Source organism: Odocoileus virginianus, chromosome 3 (assembly GCF_023699985.2).
Source record: "Odocoileus virginianus isolate 20LAN1187 ecotype Illinois chromosome 3, Ovbor_1.2, whole genome shotgun sequence".
Lineage (NCBI taxonomy): Eukaryota > Metazoa > Chordata > Mammalia > Artiodactyla > Cervidae > Odocoileus > Odocoileus virginianus.
This window is the reverse complement of record NC_069676.1, coordinates 29,826,581-29,852,058: the sequence shown is the minus strand read 5'-3', so window position 1 is coordinate 29,852,058 and position 25,478 is coordinate 29,826,581. Positions and strand designations below refer to the sequence as shown.

Below are 25,478 nucleotides of genomic sequence, written 5' to 3'. Positions count from 1 at the left end.
GGAATGAAGTATAACATGTATTTTGCAAAGTGATATATATTAAAGAGCTCCCCAGTGAATTTTGTTAAATGTTTAAAGAGAGTAAAAATTCTGACATGCTACCAATTTCATTTTTGGCATTTGTTTCTTACTCTTATTTTCCATATGATAGCTAATAATTCTAATATCTGTGGCATATATTGACTTGATTTTTTTACTTGCCTATAGAAGGACATGTTTATATGCTTCTGAGATTCAAAATCGTATACTTTCCATTTTCTTCCTCAATCCCAGTATAACTAAGTGTACTGTGAAATAAAATTTTTAAAAAATCTACTACTTTTATAACTATAATGGTTTAATACTTTTGCTATAAAATTCTAGTTCTTTTACAGACTAACACATACCAACTTAAATATGGAAAATTATGTTTAGTGTGATAAGGACAGCTCTTTAGTTTTAAACATGTTGAAAATTGAATCTCATAGTTGTGTGCCTTTGTTTTAAATTCATGCTATTTTCATATTGTGTAACTTTCTCATTCATGGTAATTTTTTAAATGTTCTACATTATAGATAGAGTGACTTAAAATAGTTTGTCATTTAAAAATTTTATTTGAAAATCCAAAGAACTTATCAATGCTAAAAAGAAATGAATTAATGAACGATGAAAAGACATGGAGGAACCTTAGATCCATATTGCTAAGTGAAAGGAAGCAATCTAAAAAGGCTACATACTATGTGATTCCACCTCTATGACTTTCAGGAAATGGCAAAACTTTGCAGACATTAAAAATATTAGTGATTGCTGGGAGTGAGATAGAGGAGAGAGGAGTGAATACTCAGCACAGAGATTTTTCAAGGCAGTGAAAATACTTTTAGGATACTATAATGATGGATATAAAATGCATATAATGTACAACATCAAAAAGTAAGGTACACTATGAACTTTGAGTAATAATGACATGTCAGTGTAGGTTTATCCATTGTGAGGAATGTACCCCTCTGCTAGGGAATGTTGCTAATGGGGGAGGCTCTGTATACATGTGTGGGGGAGGGGATATATGTGAAATCTCTGTACCTTTCTCTGAGTTTTATTGTGAACATAAAATTTCTCTAAAAAAACTTGTCTATCTAAAAAAGAAAAAAACTAATCAGCATTTCATGTGATACCAATAAATGAAATCAAACTTTATATCCTCAAGTTTAATATGCCTTGCATAATTAAAAAGGTTTTGAAAGTGTGACGTATCTTGTAATTATTAATAAGCAGAAATTTAGAAACAGTTTGTGCTTGAATATCATGCCCTTGAACTGCATGAGTCTAGTTATATGGGAATGTAGTTCCATAGTATTTGCTAAAATACTACAGAACTACAGGACCTGTAGTTGGTTGAATCTCTGGATACAGAACTGTAGATATGGAGGAACCAAATGTACTGGAATGTGGACTGTAAATAATTCCTGGATTTTTGACTTGGTGGAGGGTCAGTGCCCGTAACTACTGCATTGTTCTGTGTTAGCATGTCCTTGTTTGCAAGAAAGCATATTCATATCTTTACTGTCATACTAGTACTGAGACTTGAGGATATAAAGTATATAAAATAGTTCCATCCTGGCATGGTCAGTCTATTTGTGTTTCTTTTGTGTGATTTCAAGTAGAAAAAATGGACAGACTTGTGTTTGTTCTGAATATAGGTAAATAGTTAGCTACCTAGGTAATCCCAATACCTCTAAATTCTTTAAGATACCCCTACAGTTATCTTGAGGCAGATATTCTGCCTGATAGTCCTTGTATTTGAGAACCATAGGATGAACTTAGTTTTAAGCCCCATTTTCCTTTTATTTATTTATTTTTTTGGCTTCTTTTGAAGGCTAGAAGCATAGTAGAGATTTTTTTGTTGTTGTTATGCATTTTTCAGATTTCATTTGAACCCATTTAAGGGTAATACCTAGAGAAGGAAATGGCAACCCACTCCAGTGTTCTTGCCTGGAGAATTCCATGGACAGAGGAGCCTGGAAGGCTACAGTCTATCCATGGGGTTGCAAAGAGTCAGCCGTGACTGAACCAGCTTAGCATGCACACACACAAGGATCCTTCAGTGGAATTTCTGTCTAGCATTTGAAGAAAACTATATTGTAGATAGTATTTGAGATTTTCACATATGTGCTTTTAAAAATAGGCTTATCTTTTACACATAAAGAACTTACATTAATCATACACACTCTCAGGTAAATTAATAATGGCTTTCATGACCAAACAAAACAAGCCTTTGTTAAAATATCTTGCAGTGTCACCAATTCAACTAAAAAGTAAACACCAGATAAGATTTAAATTTTATTTTTATAACAAGTTGACTCAATTAAAAAAGCCTATAAACAGTAGTTTAATTTCCTTTTAGTGACTAAGTTACTCTCATTAATAGAGTTTTAAAGATATATATGTTTTGGTGATATGAGTATATGATATACTCATATATGAGTATGATATGAGTATAATAAAATACATTCAGAAATGCAGGTCATACCCTTACTGCAATAAGGCACTTCTAGAATATGGGTGCTTGCCTGTTAGCTCAGCTGGTAAAGAAATCCGCCTGTAATGCAGGAGACCTCAATTTGATTCCTGGGTTGGGAAGATTCCCTGGAGAAAGGATAAGCTACCCACTCCAGTGTTCTTGGCCTTCCGTGGTAGCTCAAATGGTAAAGAATCTGCCTGCCATGCAGAAGGCCTGGGTTTGATCTCTGGATTGGAAAGATCCTCTAGAGGAGGGCATGGCAATCCACTCCAGTATTCTTTCCTGGAGAATCCCATGGGCAAAGAAGTCTGGTGGGCTCCATTCCATGGGGTTGCAAAAAGTCAGACACAACTGAGCTACTAAGCAACAGAACATGCTGCATTTCATCCACAGCCACAAGAAAAGCACCTGAGCATTTACCATTGATCACATAGTTTACTCTAAAAAGGAGTTTTTAGCTTTACCAGGCTATCATTATTAAGCTCTATCTGAAATTTTTTAAATGTATCTCAGCACCAAATACAAGAGCATATGGCTTTCAATCAATCTATTTTTAACAGAACAATGTACCAATCTCACTTTATTATATGTGTTTTTAATATAATAACGATTGTGATCATTAAAGTGCATCTGCTTATTATTGAATGAACAATTCAAAAATACCATTTCTGATATCCTCTTCATTTCCAAGTCACAAATAATAGAGAAGAATTTTAGAAACCAGAAGTCCTTCCCTTCTCCACATTTATAGGAAATTACATTTTTAGATGACGGCTCAGTAAGTTGAAAGTTACCATGGTAACTTTTATAATAGTCACAAGTCAGAAAATTACCTTAGTAATCAAAAAATTGATTACACATTGTGGGATCCAAACAGGAAAAGCAAACAGTATTCCCTAACCTGTCTGTTTTCTCTATTCTTCTGGCACTGCCAATCTTACACAAGATATAGGCAGTTCTCTGTTTCGCAAACTAAGTTCAATGCAAGTAGAACTTTGAAAATATTGACACAATATATGTCAGTATCCATCTGTACCTCATCCCCACCCAGAATCTGCAGCCATTCCATCTAGAACAGGAGAGAATATCATCCTAGGAAGAAAAAAAGAATGGAAGTGATATTCTTTACACATTAGAAGAGGTAGGAAGATGTTGCTTTCCAGTTGGTGAAATATTGGAAGAGGAATATCAGAAAGAAAAGGAAAGGTCAGGTATCAGTGTTTGCTTCTCTCGTACATTTCTAAGAATAGAAGGGTGTAACTGAATCATCCAAAAGTGTATGGAGGAAATCGCTAGTATGACCATGAGTCCTTTTATATAGGAGTAGAAAGGGCTGGGGGTTGGGATTTAGAAGCAGGAATTTGCAGGCCTTTTTGATCTCCTTTACTTCTGTGACCCATTCAATAGGCCATATGAGTGATTTTGGATGAGTTTAGTTGAGAGAAGTGTTTAGGCCAATTACCATATTGATTCAGTTATCTATTCATATTATAAATAATGCTTTTATAAAAGCATTGTGCCTATATTCTCTCTTTGTGAATGTGTACTTTTGGATTATGATCCTAGAAGGTCAAACATGTAAGTGTATCTTTAATTTTACTTGATATACCAAATTATACTGTTTCGAGTTTGAACTGTTATATATTCCCACTAGCCATAATCTGGAATAATTTATGTTCTCCAGTCTCACTGATAGAATATATTATTGAATTTAGTATTTTTGCCAATCATACAGGTGAGAAATAATGCATCTGTTGTTTTAGTTTTTCTTAGTCTTAGTGAGAATGGATATATATTTTTCCACTTAAGGGTTTTTTGCGTTCTTTCTTTAGTGAATGGTCCATATATTTTGACTTTTTTTTCTCAGCCTTGGTCTCAATTTTTAAGAGTCTATATATATAAAAGAAAGATTTTCTTGCAATTTAATATTTGCCTGTCGACTTTTTATGAAAATGTTTAACGTCCTGAAGTGAAAGTAACTCATGTATAAACTTCATTTTTGACCATTTCAACAATTTCCTTACATTGAGTCTTCCCAGTGGAAGTGTTAGTTCTTAATTCTATTATTTGAGGTAGATTATCTCAAAGTCTTCTTGGGCAAAATTCTGACTTATCCTGGCTTCTGAGGTTGGCCTTTTTGATCACTTATGAGTTGATCATTGTTTCAAGTGTTTATAGTTACTCTTCATTGGAAGAGTGATTTACATCGAGTCATTCATCCTAGATATCATCTTCTTCCTGACAAAGGCTTCTGGATCGACAGGTTTTCTGTCTCAGTGCTTTTGAGATAACTGCTCACCCCTCTTCTACTTTGTATTGTTGCCTACAAAAAAAATGCTGTTATCCTCATTCTTATTCCTCTGTACTTAATGTCACATTTTTTCACTAGTTATGATTTTTCTATTTAGCACTGTCATTAAGCAATTTGTTTATGGTATGTCTTCACAAAGTTTCCTTTTTCTTTCTTGTAAATGGAGTATATTAAATTTCTTATATTTGCACATGTATAGATTTTTATCAAATCAGTAAAAAATGTAACCATGATTTGTCACTCTAACCCAGGTTTCCATCATTTTCTGGGTATTTACACATGAATGTGACTCCATGAAACTGCTAATATTTTGGTCTTTTATATTTTTGATTCTTAATTTCTTATTATTTTCACTTTAATTTTTTTAATTGAAGGATAATTGCTTTGCAGAATTTTGTTGTTTTCTGTCAAACCTCAACATAAATCAGCCATAGGTATACATATATCCCCTCCCTTTTGAAACTCCCTCCCAGCTCCCTCCTGATCCTACCCCTCTGGGTTAATACAGAGCCCCTGTTTGAGTTTCCTGAGCCAAACAGCAGATTCCCGTTGGCTACCTATTTTACAGATGGTAATGTAAGTTTCCATGTTACTCCTTCCATACATCTCACCCCCTCCTCCCCTTTCCCCATGTTCAAAAGTCTATTCTCTATGTCTGTTTCTCCACTGCTGCCCTGTAAATAAATTCTTCAGTTCCATTTTTCTAGATTCCATATATGTGCATTAGAATATGATATTTATCTTTCTCTTTCTGACTCACTTCACTTTGTATAATAGCTTCTAGGTTCATCTGCCTCATCAGAACTGACTCAAATGCTTTCCATTTTATGGCTGAGTAATATCCCATTGTGTGTATATGTATCACAACTTCTTTATCCATTCATCTGTGGATGGACATCTAGGTTGTTTCCATGTTCTAGCTATTATAAGTAGTGCTGCAATGAGCAATGGGATACATGTGTGTTTTTCAACCCTGCTTTCCTCAGGGTATATGCCTAGGAGTGAGATTGTGGGGACGTATGGTGGTTTTATTCCCAGTTTTTAAAAAAATCTCCATACCGTCTTCCATAGTGGCTGTATCAATTTACATCCCCACCAACAGTGCACGAGCATTCCCTTTTCTCTACATCCCCTCCAGCATTTATTATTTGTAGACATTTTGATGATGGCCATTCTGACTAGTATGAGGTGATATCTCATTGAAGTTTTGATTTACATTTCTCTAATAATGAGATGTTCAGCATCTTTTCATGTGTTTGTTAGCCATCTGTATGTCTTCCATGGAGAAGTGTCTGTTTAGGTTTCTTCCCCACTTTTTGTTTGGGTTGTTTGCTTTTCCGGTATTGAATTGCATGAGCTGCTTGTATACTTTGGAAATTAATCCTCTGTCAGTTTTTTCATTTGCTATTGTTTTCTCCCATTCTGAGTGTTGTCTTTTCACCTTAATTATAGTTTCCTTTGCTGTGCAAAAGCTTCTAGGTTTAATCAGGTCCCACTTGCTTACTCTTGTTTTTATTTCCATTACTCCAGGAGGTGAGTCATAGAAGATCTTGCTTTGATTTATGTCATCAAGTGTTCTGCCTATGTTTTCCTCTAAGAGTTTTATAGTTTCTGGTCTTGCATTTAGGTCTATAATCCATTTTTAATTTATCTTTGTATACGGTGTTAGGAAGTGTTCTAATTTCATTCTTTTACATGTAACTGTCCAGTTTTCCCAGCACCATTTATTGAAGAGGCAGTTTTTGCCCCATTGTATATTCTTGCCTCTGTCAAAAATAAGGTACCCATAGGTGCTTGGGTTTATTGCTGGGCTTTCTATCTTGTTCCTTTGGTATATATTTATGTTTTTGTGCCATACCATACTGTCTTGATGACTGTAGCTTCAAGGTATGATCCAAAGTCAGGAAGGTTAATTCTTCCAGCTCCATTCTTCTTTCTCAAGACTGCTTTGGCTATTCGGGGTCCTTTGTGTTTCCATATGAATTGTGAAATTTTTTGTTCCAGCTCTGTGAAAAATGTTTTTGGTAATTTGATAGGGATCACATTGAATCTGTACATTGCATTTGGTAGTATTTCATTTTCACAATATTGATTCTTCCTACCCAGGAACATGGAATATCTCTCTGTCTGTTTATCTCATCTTTGATTTCTTTCATCAGTGTCTTATAATTTTATTTGTACAGTTCTTTGTCTCCTTAGATAAATTTATTCCTAGATATTTAATTCATTTCGTTGCAATGGTGAATAGGGCTGATCCCTTGATTTCTCTTTCTGATTTTTCATTGTTAGTATATAAAAATGCAAGTGATTTCTGTGTATTGATTTTGTATCCTGCAACCTTGCTAAATTCACTGATTAGCTCTAGTAATTTTCTGATACTATCTTTATGGTTTTCTATTTACAGTATCATGTCATATGCAAACAGTGAGAGCTTTACTTCTTCTTTTCCAATCTGGATTATTTTTATTTTTTTCTTCTCTGAATACTGTAGCTATGTTGAATAATAGTCACGAAAGTGGACACTATTGTCTTGTTCCTAATCTTTGGGGGAATGCTTTCAGTTTTTCACCATTGAGAGTAATCTTTGCTGTAGGCTTAGAAAGCTGAGCCCAGAAGAATTGATGCTTTTGAACTGTGATGTTGGAGAAGACTCGAGAGTCCCTTGGACTGCAAGGAGATCCAACCAGTTCATCCTAAAGGAGATCAGTCCTGGGTGTTCATTGGAAGGACTGATGCTGAAGCTGAAACTCCAATACTTTGGCCACCTGATGTGAAGAGCTGACTCATTTGAATAGACCCTGATGCTGGGAAAGACTGAGAGCAGGAGGAGAAAGGGATGACAAGAGGATGAGATGGTTAGATGGCATCACTGACTCAATGGACATGAGTTTGAGTAAACTCTGGGATTTGGTGATGGACAGGGAGCCCTGGCGTGCTGTGATTCATGGGGTCGGAAAGAGTAGGACATGACTGAGTGACTGAACTGAACTGAACTATAGGTTTATCATATATGGCCTTTACTTTGTTGAGGTAGCCTCCTTCTATGCCCATTTTTTTAAGAGTTTTAATCATTAATGGGTGGTGAATTTTGTCCAAGGCTTTTTCTGCATCTACTGAGATTATCATATGGTTTTTATCTTCAATTTGTTAATATGGTGTATCACATTGTTTGATTTTGCATATATTGAAGAATCTTTGCCTTCCTGGAATAAACCCAACTTAATCATGGTGTATGAGCTTTTTGATGTGTTACTGAATTCTGCTTGCTAAAAATTTGTTCAGGATTTTTGCATCTATGTTCATCAGTGATATTGGCCTGTAGTTTTCTTTTTTTGTGTTGTCTTTGTCTGGTTTTAGTATCGGGGATGGTGACCTCATAGAATGAATTTGGAAGTGTTCTTCCTCTGCAGTTTTTTGGAAGAGTGTTAGAAGGATAGGCATTAGCTATTCTCTAAATATTTGATAGAATTCCTCTGTGAAGCCCTCTGATTCCTGGGCTTTTGTTGTTTGGGGAGATTTTTGATCACACCTTTAATTTCACTGCTTGTAATTGGGTTGTTCATAATTTCTATTTCTTCCTGGTTCAGTCTTGGAAGATCGAACTTTTCTAAGAATCTTTCCAGTTCTTCCAGGTTATCCATTTTATTGCCATATGGTTGTTCGTAATAGTCTCTTATAATCCTTTGTATTTCTGCATTGTCTGTTGTAACCTCTCCTTTTTCATTTCTAATTATGTTGATTTGATTCTTCTCCTTTCTTTCTTGATGTTTGGCTAAAGCTTTGCCAATTTTGTTTATTTTCTCAAAGAACCAGATTTTCATTTTATCAATCTTTACTATTGTTTCTTTCTTTTCTCTTTTTGCTTATTTCTGCTCATATCTTTATGATTTCTTTACTTCTACTAATCTTGCTTTTTGTTGTTCTTCTTTTTCCAGTTGTTTCAGGTGTAAAGTTAGGTTGTCTATTTGATGCTTTTCTTGTTTCTTGAGGTAGGATTGTATTGCTATAAACTTCCCTCTTAGAACTGCTTTTGCTGCATCCCATAGGTTTTGACTTGTCATGTTTTCATTGTCATTTGTTTCTAGAATTTTTTTTATTTCCCTTTTGATTTTTTCAGTAACCTGTTGGTTATTTAGAAGCATGTTGTTTAATCCCCATGTTTTTGTGTTTCTTACAGTTTTTTTCTTCCTTGTAATTGATACCTAGTCTCATAGCATTGTAGTCAGAGAAGATGCTAGTATGGTTTCAATTTTTTTACATTTACTGAGGTTTGATTTGTGACCTAATATGTGCTCTGTCCTGGAGAATGTTCCACATGCACTTGAGAGGAAGATGTTTTCTTCTGCACTTGAATGGAATGTTCTGAAGATATCAGTGAGATCCATCTTATCTAATGTATCATTTAAGACTTCTGTTTCCTTACTAATTTTCTGTTTTGATAATCTGTCCATTGGTGTGAGTGGGGTGCTAAAGTTTCCTAGTATTATTGTGTTACTGTCAATCTCTTCTTTTATGTCTGTTAGTGATTGTCTTATGTTTTGAGGTGCTCCTATGTTGGGTGCACAGAAATTTACAATTGTTATGTCTTCCTCTTGGATTAATCCCTTGATCATTATGTAGTGTCCTTCCTTATCTCTTGTAACCTTCTTTATTTTAAGGTCTATTTTGAGTGTTATGAGGATTGTTACTTCAGCTTTCTTTTGCTTCCCATTTGCATGGAATATATTTTTCCATCCTCTCACTTTCAGTCTATATGTGTCTTTAGATCTGAAGTGCATTTCTTGTAGGCAGCATATATATGGATCTTGTTTTTGTATCCATACACCAGTCTGTATCTTTTAGTTGGAGCATTTAATCCATTTACATTTAAAGTAATTATTGATATATATGTTCCTGTTGCCATTTTCTTAATTGTTTGGGGTTGATTTTGTAGATCTTTTTTCTTCTTTTGTATTTCTTGACTATATAAATCCATTTAATATTTGTTGTAAGGCTGGTTTGGTGGTACTGAATTCTAATTTTTGCTTCTCTGAAAAGCTTTTTATTTTTCCATCAATTTTGAATGAGATCCTTGCTGAGTACAGTAATCTTGGTTGTAGAGATTTCCCTTTCAGTACTTTAAATATATCCTGCCATTCCCTTCTGGCCTGCATAGTATCTGCTGAAAGATAAGCTGTCAACTTATGGGGTTTCCCTTGTATGTTACTTGTTGCTTCTCCCTTGCTGCTTTTAATGTTCTTTCTTTGTATTTAGTCTTTGTTAGTTTGATTAGTATGTGTCTTGGTGTGTTTCTCCTTGGGTTTATCCTATATGGGACTCTTTGTGCCTCTTGGAATTGATTCACTATTTCCTTTTCTATGTTGGGGGAATTTTCAAGTATAATCTCTACAAAAATTTTCTCATACCCTTTCTTTTTCTCTTCTTCTGGGATCACTATAATTCAAATGTTGATGTGTTTGTTACTGTCCCAGAGTTCTCTGAGACTATCCTCCATTCTTTTCATTCTTTTTACTTTATTCTGCTCTTTAGCAGTTATTTCCACCATTTTATCTTCCAGCTCACTGATTCGTTCTTCTGCTTCAGATATTCTGTTATTGATTCTATCTAGAGTATTTTTAATTTCAGTAATTGTGTTGTTTGTCTCTGCATGTTTATTCTTAAATTCTTCTAGGTCTTTCTTAATTGGTTCTTGCATTTTCTCCATTTTGATTACAAGGTTTTTGATCATCTTTATGATCACTATTCTGAATTCTTTTGCAGGTAGTTTGCCTATTTCCTCTTCCTTTATTTGGACTTCTAGTTTCTTCCTTTATTTGTGCAATATTTCTCTGCCTTTTCATTATTATTTCTTTTAGCATACTGTATTTGAGGTCTCCTTCTCCCAGGCTTCATGGTTGAATTCTTTCTTTCTTTTGGTTTCTGCCCTCTAACCTTGGTCCAGTGGTTTGTATAAGCTTCTTATAGGGTGATATTTGTGCTGAGTTTTTGTTGGTTGGTTTGTTTGTTTTTCCTCTGATGGGAAAGACTGAGTGAGATGGTAATCCTGTCTGCTAATGATTGGGTTTGTATTTTTGTTTCCTTTGTTGTTTAGGTGAGGCATCCTGTGCAGGGTGCTATTGATGGTTGGATGATGCCAGGTCTTGTATTCCAGTGGTTTCCATTATGTGAGTTATCACTATTTGATACCCTCTAGGGTTAGTTCTCTTGTAGTTTAGGATCTTGGAGTCAGTGCTCCCACCTCAAAGGCTCAGGACTTGATCTCTGGTCAGGAACAAAGATTCCACAAATGGTTTGTTATGGCATTAAGTGAGATTAAAACAAATATCCAAAAACAAGAAACCAAAGATGAACCCCAGACAAATGGCAGTTACAAAATCAGGCAAATAATAATTAAAATAATGGAATATACACGTATACATATACACCTATGAGACAAGTCAAAAACAATCCAACAAAAGTAAAGTACAATAAATTGACCCAGAGAACAAAGAAGTCAAAAATTATATTTACCAGTTAAGAACTAAACTAACTAAAGCACAAACTGGTAAACAAAACTAAAGCAAGGTGCCAAGTGTGGATTAAAGCAATGAAAACAAAACTAAGAAACATGTTGAGAGGAGAGGAAAGAAAAGAAAGAAAGATTAGATATGCAAAGTTAGAGGTAGGTGAAGATTTATATATATATATATAAAACATTAACTGCAAGGGGAGGAGAGCAGTAGGAAAGGCAAACAAAGGAATAAATATAGAAAAATATAATGGGTTTTTAAAAATTAAGTTAAAATTATAAAAATGAAAAGAAAAAAACAAAAGGAAAAAGAAAAAAAAAAGGAAAATTCCACAGAACTGCAAAAGCCCAACATAGATGCAAAGGTTTATAACAACAATAAACAGTGTGACTGAATATACACATATACATAGCACCCATAAGCAAAATCAAAACACCCCAAAAAAAGTAAAATATAGTAGATTGACCTGGTGAACAAAGTGAACCAAAAATTATATCTAACAGAACAACACTAACTAAAGCACAAACTGGAAAACAAAACTAAAGCAAGGTGCCAATTGGGGAATAAAACAATGAAAATAAAACTAACAAATATGTTGAGAGGATGGGAAATTTAAAAAAGAAAGAATAGATATGCAAAGTTAAATAGAGGTAGATGAATAAGATTTATATACATTAAAGATTAAGTACAAGGGGAAAAGAACAGTAGGAAAGGCAAACAAAGGAATAAATGTAGAAAAAATATACTAGGTTTTAAAAAATTAAAATTATGAAAAAAGAAAAAAAAAAGAAAGAGAAAAGTATAAAAAAGGGGAAACTCCACAGAATTGAAATGGCCCAAGTTAGAGGCAGAGGTTTGTAACAACAATTAAAAGTGTGACTGAATATATACATATACACCCCTAAGCAAAATCAAAACAGTCCAACAAAAATGAAGTACAGTAGATTGACCCAGCGAGCAAAGTGAACCAAAAGTTATATCTACTAGAACAATACTAACTAAAGCACAAACTGGAAAACACAACTAAAGCAAGGTACCAATTGGGGAATAAAACAATGAAAATAAAACTAACAAATATGTTGAGAGGAAGGGAAAGAAAGAAAAGAAAGAAAGAGTAGATATGCAAAGTTAAATAGGGGTAGATAAAGATTTATATATATATATTAAAGATTACCTGAAAGGGGAAAAGAACAGTAGGAAAAGCAAGCAAAGGAATAAATATAGAAAAAATAATACTAGGTTTAAAAGATTAAAAATTAAATTAATAAAAGAGAAAAATTAAAAACAAAAAAAGCCTCCCAGAACTGCAGAAAGCATAGAGGCAGAAGTTTTTAGCAACAATAAAAAATGATTGAGGAAGAAAAGACAAAAAAAAAAAGCTCAAAAGCTTAATTGAATTTCATAGTGCCAATAAAATTGCCAACTACAACAGAGGAGGGATAAAAAGGGGAAAAAAAATCAAAAAAATCTATAGAACAAGTCAAAACATAAGACTAACAAATGTTTTTCTCGAGTCTCTGCTGTCAGAGTCCTTTCTCTTGCTGGGAGTCACAGTCCGCCTCACCTCCCTGGGATGCCCTCCAAGACTGTGCTGATCTCTGGACCTGCCGTGGGGGCAGCTCAGATTCTAATCTGGTCCTACTGTGTGTTCCTGCCTCCAATGTCCCCAGCTATCAGAACTAGTGCGTTTTCTTTTGCGGGAGCTCTCAATGTCCTTTTATATATTCCATAGACACAGAGTCTGCCTGATTGATTGTGTGGATTTAATCTGCAGCTTGTGCAGCTGGTTGGGAGGGTTTTGGATCTTCTTCCTTAGCCACACCGCCCCTGGGTTTCAATTGTGGTTTTATTTCCACCTCTGCATGTGGGTCGTCCACTGGGGTTTGCTCCTAACGCTGCCCTGGAGGACTTGGGTTTGCCTCTGTGAGGGCCAGGAGTGGAGGTGGTGCAGCTGCTTGGGGACAGCAGGAAATACAGTGCTCTAGAAGGGTATGGCAACCAGTATTGGCCAATACGCTACAGTATTCTTGCCTGGAGAACCCCTTTCCTTAGAGAGAAGCCTGGCAGGCCACAGTCTATAGGGTTGCAAAGAGTTGGACACTACTGAAGCGACCCTGCACGCATAGGTGCAGGACTTTTTTTTGCCTGTGCCAGCTCTGCCCCACTGCGAGTTGAGCAGGAAGGTGACTCAGCTGCTTGGCCTGCAGGGACCCTGGTGGCGGCAGGTGTGCAGGGGACATGGACTGCCTCCGTTGCAGACGCTGTGGCCCTATCAGAGTCTTTATCGAGCCTCTTGTAACTGGCGATCAGAAGGCCTCTTTGGCCAGCCTTTCTCCATAGCTCCGCCTGTTCAGGCACTAGAGGGCTGCCTTGCCTGGGGTCCTTCTCTGTTGTTCTGTGTATAAGGCACATAGAGGCACCCCCCACCCCCGCTCTCCTGGCTGGGATCCTGATGGGCACATCAGGCGCTTAAACAGGCGCCCTGGGTGGGGTCCTACTCTGTAGTTCAATGTGTCAGGGTTTGATGGGCCAGCCTTTCTATTTTTCAGCTGCCCACACTGGCGTGTGGGGGGAGAGAGGCTATGGATGGCTCCACCCCATACACGTGACTCAGCCGTATCCCCTTGCTTCCACGGCTGCCTGGCTTTCCTCCACAGGTATTTCCCAGCACAGTCTCCTCCCTCACATCCCTTCCATCCATCTCTCTGCAGTCAACAGCAGCCCTTGCCTGAGGATTGCTCCACAGTCCCTAAACTCCAGCTCCCAGCCACTGTGCCGTCTGGGGCATGTATGCTGTGGCAAGGACTGTCTGATTCTCATTACACTTAGGCTGCCACAGATGAGCTGTTTTACTCTCAGCCACAAATGTTTCTCCTCTGACTCAGGCAGTTGCCTCAGTGTGGGAATCGGACCCTGCTTCAATTCACCCACCCCTCGAGGGCAGGTCCAGTTCTACTAACACTCCTGTTTTCCCCCCAGCTCCTTGGTCCTCCCAAGTTTTGTGTGGGTCTACATATTCTTTTCCGCTGGTCAGGTACTCCTGTTCACTCTCAGCTGTTGTTTTGCATGCACTTCTGCGTCTGCAGGTGTATTCCTGAGTATCCGTGGAGAGAGATGTACTCCATGTCTACCTACTCCTCCACCATCTTATCCTCCACTGTAATGTTTAATTTTACTTTTTAAATGGAAGTGGTGGTTCAGAAGGTAAAGAATTCCACTGTGTGTGTGTGTGTGTGTGTGTGTGTGTGTGTGTGTATACATACATAGCTATATGTAGCTATGTCGTTTTTTGATGGGATACATGGGCTAACATGATTCATGATTCACATATTATAAAGTTAGAAAAGGATGGTATAGATTTATTACTTTTTCAGGAAAAAATAAAACTAGTTTTAAAGAGCATAGAAAGTAGAAGAAAATACACAGTAACACTATATCCTATTTTTCCTCTGCTCTTTCCAGATAAGTTTAAGGATTGGTTATATTTTAGCACCATTCATTTTATAGTTATCTATGGAGCTATTGATTTTATAATGGGGATTTTACCTTTAAATCATTTAAGCCTTTATCAAAAAGCTTGGAGGTAATCTATGGTAAACAATTGGGCTAAAAAAAATTCTTATACAGAATGCTCCTAAGACCTCTGACCTCTATTTGTGCCACAATGAGGTCATTCCTTTGTTTTCTGCCAAGCATTCCTAGTGTTTGCTCCCACATTTCTTCTGTTAATGTGAATTGCACCCCACGTGCTGACTTAAAGCATCATTCTGCTTTTGATTGTATCACCATGTTGCCATGTTCTTCTGCTCTTCTCTAGTAGTGTGATGATTTTTTTTCTTTTCTCTATAGAAGAAGTTCTTCAACTTAGGCACTATTAAAACTTTGGATCAAATAATTCTTGGCTGCAGTTGGGAGGGAGGGAGCTGTCTTGTTCATTGTAGGATGTTTAGTATTGTTACTGGCCTCCAAATACTACATGCAAATAATCTTCCCCTTTCTTCTCTGCCCTAGTTACAACAATCAAAAATATCTCTAGATGTTGCCAAATGTCTGTGCCCTATAGAACACCATTCTGTCCTATGGTGTTCCTGATTATTCATCCTTTGCAAGAAGAACTTATCATTTAGTTTTCTTTCTTCAGCTCCTCTTTCTACAACAGTATCTCACAACACCCAGATATTGGCAAGGATGTTTTCTCCCAAGATGGCTAGGTTTCAAGTACATAGAAACCACCTAAAAATACTGAGTTGGATAATTCTTCCTCAAGTGACTATACATTTTTTCTAGGGGCTGCAGTCATCCGAATGGATGATCATGCTACTTTCATAAAATTAGTTACTCTTACAAATCACCTCAAGTTCTAAGCCAAAATATTTCAATCCATCTTTTCAGACAGAACCCTTATCAGTATCTTTTTTAAAATGTTTAAAAGACTTTATTTTTAGAGTAGTTTTATATTTACAACATAATTGAGTGGAAGGTACAGTGTTTTCTCATATACACCCTCCCCCTACCCAGGCATATCCTCTAGTCTTATCAATAGCAGCCGCTAGAGAGGTCTGTGTGTATATTTATATATATATATATATTTCTTTTCAACAAGATGAGCCTACATTGGCACATTATAACGAACTACCTAGTGGCTCAGATGGTAAAGAATCTGCCTGCAATGCAGGAGACCTGGGTTTGATCCTTGGGTTGGGAAGATCCCCTGGAGGAGGGCATGGCAACACACTTCAGTATTCTTGCCTGGAGAGTCCACATGGACAGAGGAGCCTGGTGGGCTACAGTCCATGGGGGTATGAAGACTCAGACATGACTGAACGACTGAGCACAGTCCACAGTTTACCCTAGCATCCACTGTTGGCTTCCCCTGTGGCTCAGCGGTGAAGAATCTGCCTGCAATGCAGGAGACACAGGTGACTCGGGTTCGATCCCTCGGTCAAAAAGATCCCTTGGAGGAGGATATAGCAACCCACTCCAGTATTCCTGGGCTTTCCAGGTGGTGCTAGTGCTAAAGGATCAGCCTGCCAATGCAGGAGACACAGGTGACTTGGGTTCGATTCCCAGGTCGGGAAGATTCCTTGGAGTTGGAAATGGCAACCCACTCCCATATTCTTGACTAGAGAATTCCATGGACAGAGAAGCCTATCAGGCTACAGTCCGTGAGATTGTAAAGAGTCAGACATGAGTGCACACTCACACACACACATTCATTGTTGGTATTGTACATTCTGTGGATTTATACAAGTGTATTATGATGTATACCCATCATTATAATATCATACAGAGTCTTTTTACAGTCTTTTGCCTATTCATCTACACATACACCCTGACCCTGGCAACCACTGACCTTTTAATTGCAACTATATTTTACCCTTTTCCAGAAATTCGTATAGTTGGAATCATACAGTATGTAGCCTTTTCTGATTAGCTTCTTTCTCTTATAGAATCCTCCATGTCTTTTTATGGCTTAATAGCTCATTCATTTTTAGTGATGAATAACATTCCATTGTCTAGATGAACCAAGGTTTATTCTCTGTTCACTTACTGCAGGATATCTGGTGTGTCCTTTGGCGGGTACAAAAGCAGCATCCTTTAAAATATACAGATTCTGCTATTATCTTGCTGCCTTATATAAGCCAAAGATTGTTTATATGCCATATGTTTTGGCTTGGACTATATTTATTGTCAGAGCAGTTATATGTCTTATGATTTCAGAATAGTCCTCGAAACCCTGTTTAAAACATAGTCCACTTCTAGAGTTGGGAGATTTTAAGTGCTGCAGGCTACAATACATGTAAAAGTTGGAATACCAGCACTTTATACCTGCTAGGGTAGAGAGGCAGTCATTAACAGGGCCTAAATACACTGGAGGCAGTCCTGACATTTATAGTGTTTTGAACTGCCATGTGACCCAGCAATCCCACTCCTGGACATACACACCGAGGAAACCAGATCTGAAAGAGACGCGTGCACCCCAATGTTCATTGCAGCACTGTTTATAATTGCCAGAACATGGAAGCAACCTAGATGCCCATCAGTAGATGAATGGATAAGGAAGCTATGGTACATATACACAATGGAATATTACTCAGCCATTAAATAGAATTCATTTGAATCAGTTATAATGAGATGGATGAAACTGGAGCCCATTATACAGAGTGAAGTAAGCCAGAAAGATAAAGACCATTACAGTATACTAACACATATATATGGAATTTAGAAAGATGCTAATGATAACCCTATATGCAAAACAGAAAAAGAGACACAGATGTATAGAACAGACTTTTGGACTCTGTGGGAGAAGGCGAGGGTGGGATGTCCTGAGAGAATAGCATTGAAACGAGTATATTATCTAGGGTGAAACAGATCACCAGCCCAGGTTGGATGCATGAGACAAGTGCTCAGGGCTGATGCACTGGGAAGACCCAGAGGGATGGGATGGGGAACACATGTAAATCCATGGATGATTCCTGTCAATGTATGGCAAAAACCACTACAATATTGTAAAGTAATTAGCCTCCAACTAATAAAAATAAATGAAAAAATAAATAAAGAAAAAACTTAGTGTTTGAAATGAAGTCGTGTCACATTCTGGGCTTTTACATAGATGATAGATAGATAGACATATATCAAAATACTATCTCTTAGGGTAATATCTTAAGTGCTCTAAAGAAATGAGGTAAAGCACCAAAACACATTACACATGGAATACTTACTATCCCAGTTTTAATGTGTGATTTTCAAGTAAATCCTAGCTTTATTTGGATATAAATTATTGGATATAAGTCAAGAACTTAGCAATGTGAAAATTATCACCTTGTAAATATCAAGAGTAACAATAAAATGTCCAGCAAAATATTAAATATAACCTCAATTTTTGAATTATATTTATTCTAAACTATATTAAGAAACTCAATATGTGAAAAGTGGTCTTTAAAAAATTGGGTCTGACCAATATAAAAAAATTTACTTTGAACAAAAGATACTATTTTCTTGAAAGGTCTGTTTTGATTATATCATGACTAATAAATTTAAATTTCAGTTCAGTTGTCACTCAGTCATATCCGACTCTTTGTGACCCCATGAAGCACAGCATGCCAGGGCTCCCTGTCCATCACCAACTCCCAGAGTCCACCCAAACCCATGTCCATTGAATCAGTGATGCCATCCAACCATCTCATCCTCTGTCATCCCCTTCTCCTCCTGCCCTCAATCTTTCCCAGCATCAGGGTATTTGCAAATGAGTCAGCTCTTCACATCAGGTGGCAAAAGTATTGGAGTTTCAGCTTCAGCATGAGTTCTTCCAATGAACACCCAGGACTGATCTCATTTAGGATGAACTGGTTGGATCTCCTTGCAGTCCAAGGGAGTCTCAAGAGTCTTTTCCAACACCACAGTTGAAAAGCATGAATTCTTCAGCGCTCAGCTTTCTTTATAGTCCAACTCTCGCATCCATTCATGACTACTGGAAAAACCATAGCCTTGACTAGATGGACCTTTGTTGGCAAAGTAATGTCTCTGATTTTTAATATGTTGTCTAGGTGAGTCATAACTTTCCTTCCAAGGAGTAAATGTCTTTTAATTTCATGGCTGCAGTCACCATCTGCAGTGATTTTGGAGCCCAAAAAATAAAGCCTGTCACTGTTTCCACTGTTTCCCCATCTACTTGCCATTAAGTGATGGGACCGGATGCCATGATCTTAGTTTTCTGAACCTTGAGCTTTAAGCCAACTCTTTTACTCTCCTCTTTCACTTTCATCAAAAGGCTCTTTAGTTCTTCTTCAGTTTCTGCCATAAAGGTGGTGTCATCTGCATATGTGAGGTTATTGCTATTTCTCCCGGCAATCTTGATTGCAGCTTGTGTTTCCTCCAGTCCAGCATTTCTCATGATGTACTCTACATAGAAGGTAAATAAGCAGTGTGATAGTATAAAGCCTTGACATACTCCTTTTCCTATTTGGAACCAATCTGTTGTTTCATGTCCAGTTCTACCTGTCACTTCCTGACCTGCATGCAGGTTTCTCAAAAGGCAAGTCAGATGGTCTGGTATTCCTGTCGCTTTCACAATTTTCCACAGTTTATTGTGATCCACACAGTCAAAGACTTTGACATAGTCAATAAAGTAGAAATAGATGTTTTTCTGGAACTCTCCTGCTTTTTCGATGATCCAGCAGATGTTGGCAATTTGATCTCTGATTCCTCTGCATTTTCTAAAACCAGCTTGAACATCTGGAAGTTCACAGTTCACACATTGCTTAAAGCCTGGTTTGGAGAATTTTGAGCATTACTTATTTGCATGTGAGATGAGTGCAGTTTGTGTAGGAGTTTGAGAATTCTTTGGGATTGGAATGAAAATTGACCTTTTCCAGTCCTGTGGCCACTGCTGAGTTTTCCAAATGTGCCGGCATATTGAGCGCAGGAGTTTCACAGCATCATCTTTTAATATTTGAAATAGCTCAACTGGAATTCCATAACCTCCACTAGCTTTGTTCGGAGTGATGCTTCCTAAGGCCCACTTGACTTCACATTTCAGGATGTCAGACTCTAGGTGAGTGTGAGTGACCACACCATCGTGATTATCTGGGTCATGAAGATCTTTTTTGTATAGTTCTTCTGTGTATTCTTGTCACCTCTTCTTAATATCTTTTGCTTCTGTTAGGTCCATACCATCTCTGTCTTTTATTGAGACCATCTTTGCATGAAATGTTCCCTAAACAAAGTGGGCTACCACTAAAAGAGACAAAAATTGAGATCTCAAAAGTTTATAATTTGGTGGCAGATGTAAAACATTCAATGAAATATATCAGTATAAATATACCTTAGAAAAAACTTTTAATTAAAAAAATAAATTATTGAGCTGAAAGACTGATCTAATGAACTAATGAAACTTGAATTGGAAATTTTGTGGGACACATTTCAAATAAAGAGAGTAAAACAATAAAAGGAACAAAAATGTTAATGAAATGATTAAAGAAAATGTTTTATAACTTAAGTAATACATATTGAGAGGATTCACACCAGCCAATAAGGACTAACAAAAAACATTTTATGCAATATTGAAATGGGGCTTCCTAGAAGACTCAGTGGTAAAGAAACCTCGTGCCAACACAGGTGACTCAGGAGACTCGGTCCTTGGGTCAGGAAGACCCCCTGGAAAAGGAAACAGCAGCCCACTCTGGTATCCTTACCTGAAGAATCCCATGGACAGTGAGGCCTGGTGAGCTATGAGACCTGGTGGGCTATGGTCCTTGAGCTTGCAAAGAGTTGGGCACAACTAAGAGACCAGGCACACATGATAATGAAAGTAACATTGTAGTTACATTCTGAACATATTTTCAGGAATCTGAAGAAATTATAGATCTTAAAAGCAAACGTCAGAAAAGTATCAGAACAGTTTCAGAGTTTCTATTAGTATTACTAGATCCTAAGAAAAGCTCCTAGATCAACAGCTTTTAAAAAAGGGTATAAACCAGATAACACAAAGTAATTGTTAAAAAAGTCTATCTCAATTACAGGTATATTATTAAAGCATAATAATTGTTACTGTGATAAAATTGAAGTTTTCTTGTACAGTTTTAGGTATGTATTACTTTTTCCTTTGCCCTAATACAAAGAAAAAAAAATTCTATTTTCTTTTAATTATAGCAATGCAGGATTCAGACTCCTTTTTCTTTATTTCTACCTTTGTTCCTTACATCTGGTATGGATTAAACAACTCTAGGCCCCTGGTCTTTAAATGTGACTTGCTGAACAGAAATCTGATAGCTCATTCTTTGAATTCCTCAATTCTAGAAAGGAAAGAAAAATACCCAACTTCAACATTTTAGCAGGCTTTCCTCTGTTTTCTGCTAAAATGTTACAGCTTCCTGATGTTTACATACATTAACTATCACATAGTTACACAACTGAGGTGGTCAGAGTACTGAAGTTACAGTCCCTCCTAGAGCAGGCATATAAAAATCAGAATATAAACAACTTTGTAAAGAAACATGAAGCTCAGATGGAGATAAAAGGAGTTGGGTTTATTACCTTTATATCTCAAGGAAAGTATATAATGGGTTTTAAAAATTCATTTCATCAGGTAATGTATCAGTTTTCCATAAATGTTGATGATTATAATTACTATATATAATCTGTTTTTTCCTTGTGGAAATGAATCAAGTTTATAAAAATGAAAAGGTTCTGCCTTGATAATGATGTGACATGGTTCATGAAATGAAACCGCTATTCTTTCAAAAATTTGGTTGAATACTGGAGCTGTTTTGGTAACAAATTATTGCTATGTTGTTAGTTAAAACTTAGTGGAGGAGAAGAGTCATTCCAACTCACAGGTTTGTCTTGTGGCTTTTGGCAATGATGTCGGAAAATTAAGGCCACCAGTGTGTTCTTGTTAATCGTCCTTGCTATTTCTCCAGAAAATCTCCTCATAACCATTGTGGTTTCAGTTGGACTGTGTGTATCACAGTTTCCCAGGCTCTCACTCTTCACTAGGAATCTGAGGATTGGTGTTCACGCTCATTGTGGCTTCCTTGAGATAAATATGCAACAAGAAGTATTGAACCTAACCATTTTATTACAATCAAGGACTTTTGCAGATTTTGTAAAATTTGCCAATCCACTCATTTTATTGTTCTTGTCTGTTTTCCAGATTTCTCTTTTCCTCATCCCATGTGGCAACATAATTTAGTTTCTCAAAAAACATTGAGCTTATCATCTATGCTGATTAGTGCCTAGATTGAATCACAGAGCCCAAATGTGTAAAGAACTTAGTTCCACCTTAGGCTCTTCCACTTAGCTGAGTCACTGTGATCAGGTTTCCAGAACCTGTGATACCTAGTAGAGTGTACAATGAAAAGGCACTTATGAAACTTCTTGAGACTTGTCTGAAGAATAGACTGTTACTTATATTTTATGTGTTTTCTTTTTGCTTAACATTTTAATGCAGTGGAACAAACAGGAACACTCTTGGTTTTATCTTACACTAGAAATTTTGAATGTTATTTTTGATCCAGTACTTGAGGAGAAGCCTTTATAATAACTATGCTAATGCTTCTTGCTTTTATAAGATCACAAGCAAATGATAATATGACGAAGATAAGTTAGTCTTTGCACTTTTTAGGATTTAGAGATCTCATCTTTCCTATCAGTTCATTTCCCAGCAGACAACAATGCACTAAAAAGGGGGCAGTTGGCATGAGTTTAATAAGGTATTTTTAAAAGATAACAGAAACCAACAGGGAAGAATGAATAGGCCCAGGGCTAACAGTATGGGAATTTAGGCTTGAAGGAGTCAGTGGGCAGAGCTATAGGATGGTTATACGGGGTTCCTAGCCTTTGGTAGAATACGGGGTTCCTAGCCTTTGGTAGAATAACCCTAGTAACACTTGCACTGACAACTAGCTACCTCAGCAGGAGGGGAGCCAGGGACCTAAGTACCCCAACAGCTCTCTCCTCCTACCCTTTGAATCCTAATTCATTGTTCAAACATAACCAAATCTAAAGGGTAAAATATTTTTGTATTTGTTTGTAGAAAGCAACATCCTGAGTTTTGGAACAAGGTAAAGAAGACTGGAAGAGGGACATAAAGAGACAAATGGGGAATGACCAATACATCTGTAAATCGAAGCTTTTTAACCTGAAGATCTCAAAGTTCCTTTCTGCTTAGTAGTTCTGCCTGACTCTTACCTGTAGCTCTTTGCCACACCTCAAATATATTTGTGCAATTTTATATGGTCTTATTGTATTATATCAATTGCGATTTTATCATTTCTATAATGCTTTACTTAGAGCGTGTTTTATAATCATTTTTGTTATTTGCAGTTTTTTTCACTGTTGATAATATCATGATACAAAGAGGAATAATAGACTGTGAGATGCTGAGTGATAAAGAATCCTCCTGTAATTCAGGGGACCCAGGAGAATGAGTGTTTGATCTCTGAATCAGGAAGAACCCCTGAGGAGGAAATGACAATGCATTGCAGGATACTTGCTTGAAAAATTCCATGGACAGAGGAGCCTGGCAATCTACAGTCCAAAAGGGGTCCCAAAGGATCAGAGATAACTAAGCATGCATGTACAAATGAGAGTATCACACTAATATCTTGAATACTACACAAAGCTAATCCAATAAGTTGAAATTTATGATTGTTCAAGTTTTTCTTTGTAATCAGAGAGTACACTAAGGATATGATTGATTCTCTGATAGAATTAAGAATTATGCCTTGTTATATTTGTTTCTATAAATACATAGATTAGAGTAAAGCAGGGAATAGGTTTAAATTCTGGGAATTTTAGATGACATTTATTCATTTGTTTATAAAATATATAGTGCCATGGAACTGTACAACATGGAGTATCTGGAGAGGATAGATATTTTTATCCTATCACATATCTATCTATATCTATCTATCTATATCTATCACATATCATATCTATCACAGATATATCTCTGTGAGAAATGGCTATAATTCCAGTGATTTTCTAAACGATGACTAAAACTACTCACTATTACTGACAACTTTGTCATGGAGCTTGTTTCTCTATATTACTGGGAAGGATGGAGCTAAAAAGTTGGAAATTATAGTTCAATGAAAAATTGTTTCATAAACAAGTTCATTTGTATCATTTTTTAAAGATTTAATATATAAGCAATATCACATGGTATTTGTCTTTCTCTGTCCAACTTACCTCACTTAGTATGATAATATCCAGCTCCATCCATGTTGTTACAGAGGGCATTATTTCATTATTTTTAGAGGCTGAGTAATATTCCATTTTATACATGTGCCACATCTTTATTCATTCATATGTTGATGGACATTTAGGTTGCTTCCATGTCTTGACTATTGTAAACACCAATGCAGTGAACACTGGGTGCATGTATCCTTTCAAATGGTTTTCTCTGAATATATGCCAAGGAGTGGAATTGCTGGATGATACAGTAGTTCTATGTTTAGTTTTTTAAGGAGTCTCAACACTCTTCTCCATAGTGGCTGTACTGATATACCTTCCCACCAACAGTGTAGGGAGGGTTCCCTTGTCTCCACACCCTCTCCAGCATTTATTTTATGTAGACTTTTTGATGGCTATACTGACTGGTGTGAGGTGATATCTCATTGTAATTTTGATTTTCATTTCTCTCTTAATTAGTGATGTTGAGCATCTTTCATGTGCCTCTTGGCCATTTGTATATCTTCTTCAGAGAAGTGTCTATTTAGGTCCTCCATCCATTTATTTATTTATTTTATTTATTTTATTTTTTTTTTATATTGAGTTTCATGAGGTGTTTGTATATTTTAGAGATGAGTCTCTTATCAGTTGCTTCGTTTGTAATTTTTTTTTCCCCACTCTGTGGGTTGTCTTTTCATCTGTTTATGTTTGTTTGTTTGTTTTTGCTGTGCAGAAGCTTTTAAATTTAATCAGGCCCTATTTGTTTACTTTTATTTTTATTACCCTATAAGGTGGGTCAAAAAACTCTTGCTGTAGTTTATGTCAAAGTGTATTCTATGCTTTCCTTTAAGACTTTTCTAGTATCCAGTCTTACATTAGGTCTTTAGTTCATTTTGAGTTTATTTTTGTGTATGGTGCTAAGAAGTGCTCTAATTTCATTATTTTAGACATAGCTGTCCAGTTTTCCCAGTGAAATGGAAATCCGAGTCCTTGTTTGCTGAACCAAAGAATGAACTTTGCAAACACACAAGCACTCATGGTAGCAGGCAAACAGGATTTATTTCAGAGAGAAAGTACAAAGCTTTCAGCATAGATACTGAGAGGGAGTGAAGTTCCCCGAAAAGGCGCGACTTACAGCAGTTTATATCCTTACTAGTATTGATGTTTACACTTTTGATTGGTTCTTACTTTTAACATATGTCATTTCTAACCAATCTGCTTAAAGGCCACAATGTTCAACTTCTCATCTTTGTGACTTCTTTTGATCCTCAGATTCTGTTTTCTTAGACATTAAGTCACCATCTCACAACCTTTTCTCATGATTCCCCGGACATTTTACAGTGGACCAGATGTATGGGCTAAAGATTAATGATCACCAGTTGTTTCTCCCTCAGGCATATGGAACAGAAGTTAATTACTACCCTTTTCTGGATCTGAGTGCTTATAATTTGTTAGACCAAGGACACATTCCTCTGAGAGCCAGGAA

General features: G+C 36.6%; 1 protein-coding gene across 2 annotated transcripts in view; it reads left to right on the top strand.

Annotated features, from left to right (window-relative positions):
• Window positions 1-23,051, top strand: part of LOC110126769 (protein FAM170A-like) — a 45,626-nt gene extending 22,575 nt beyond the window's left edge. For both annotated transcript variants that reach the window (XM_020876635.2, XM_020876636.2), the window contains exon 6: window positions 22,854-23,051. The gene's annotated coding sequence lies outside the window, so the exon portion shown is untranslated. The remainder of the gene's footprint in view (window positions 1-22,853) is intronic.
• Window positions 23,052-25,478: the final 2,427 nt, after the last annotated feature.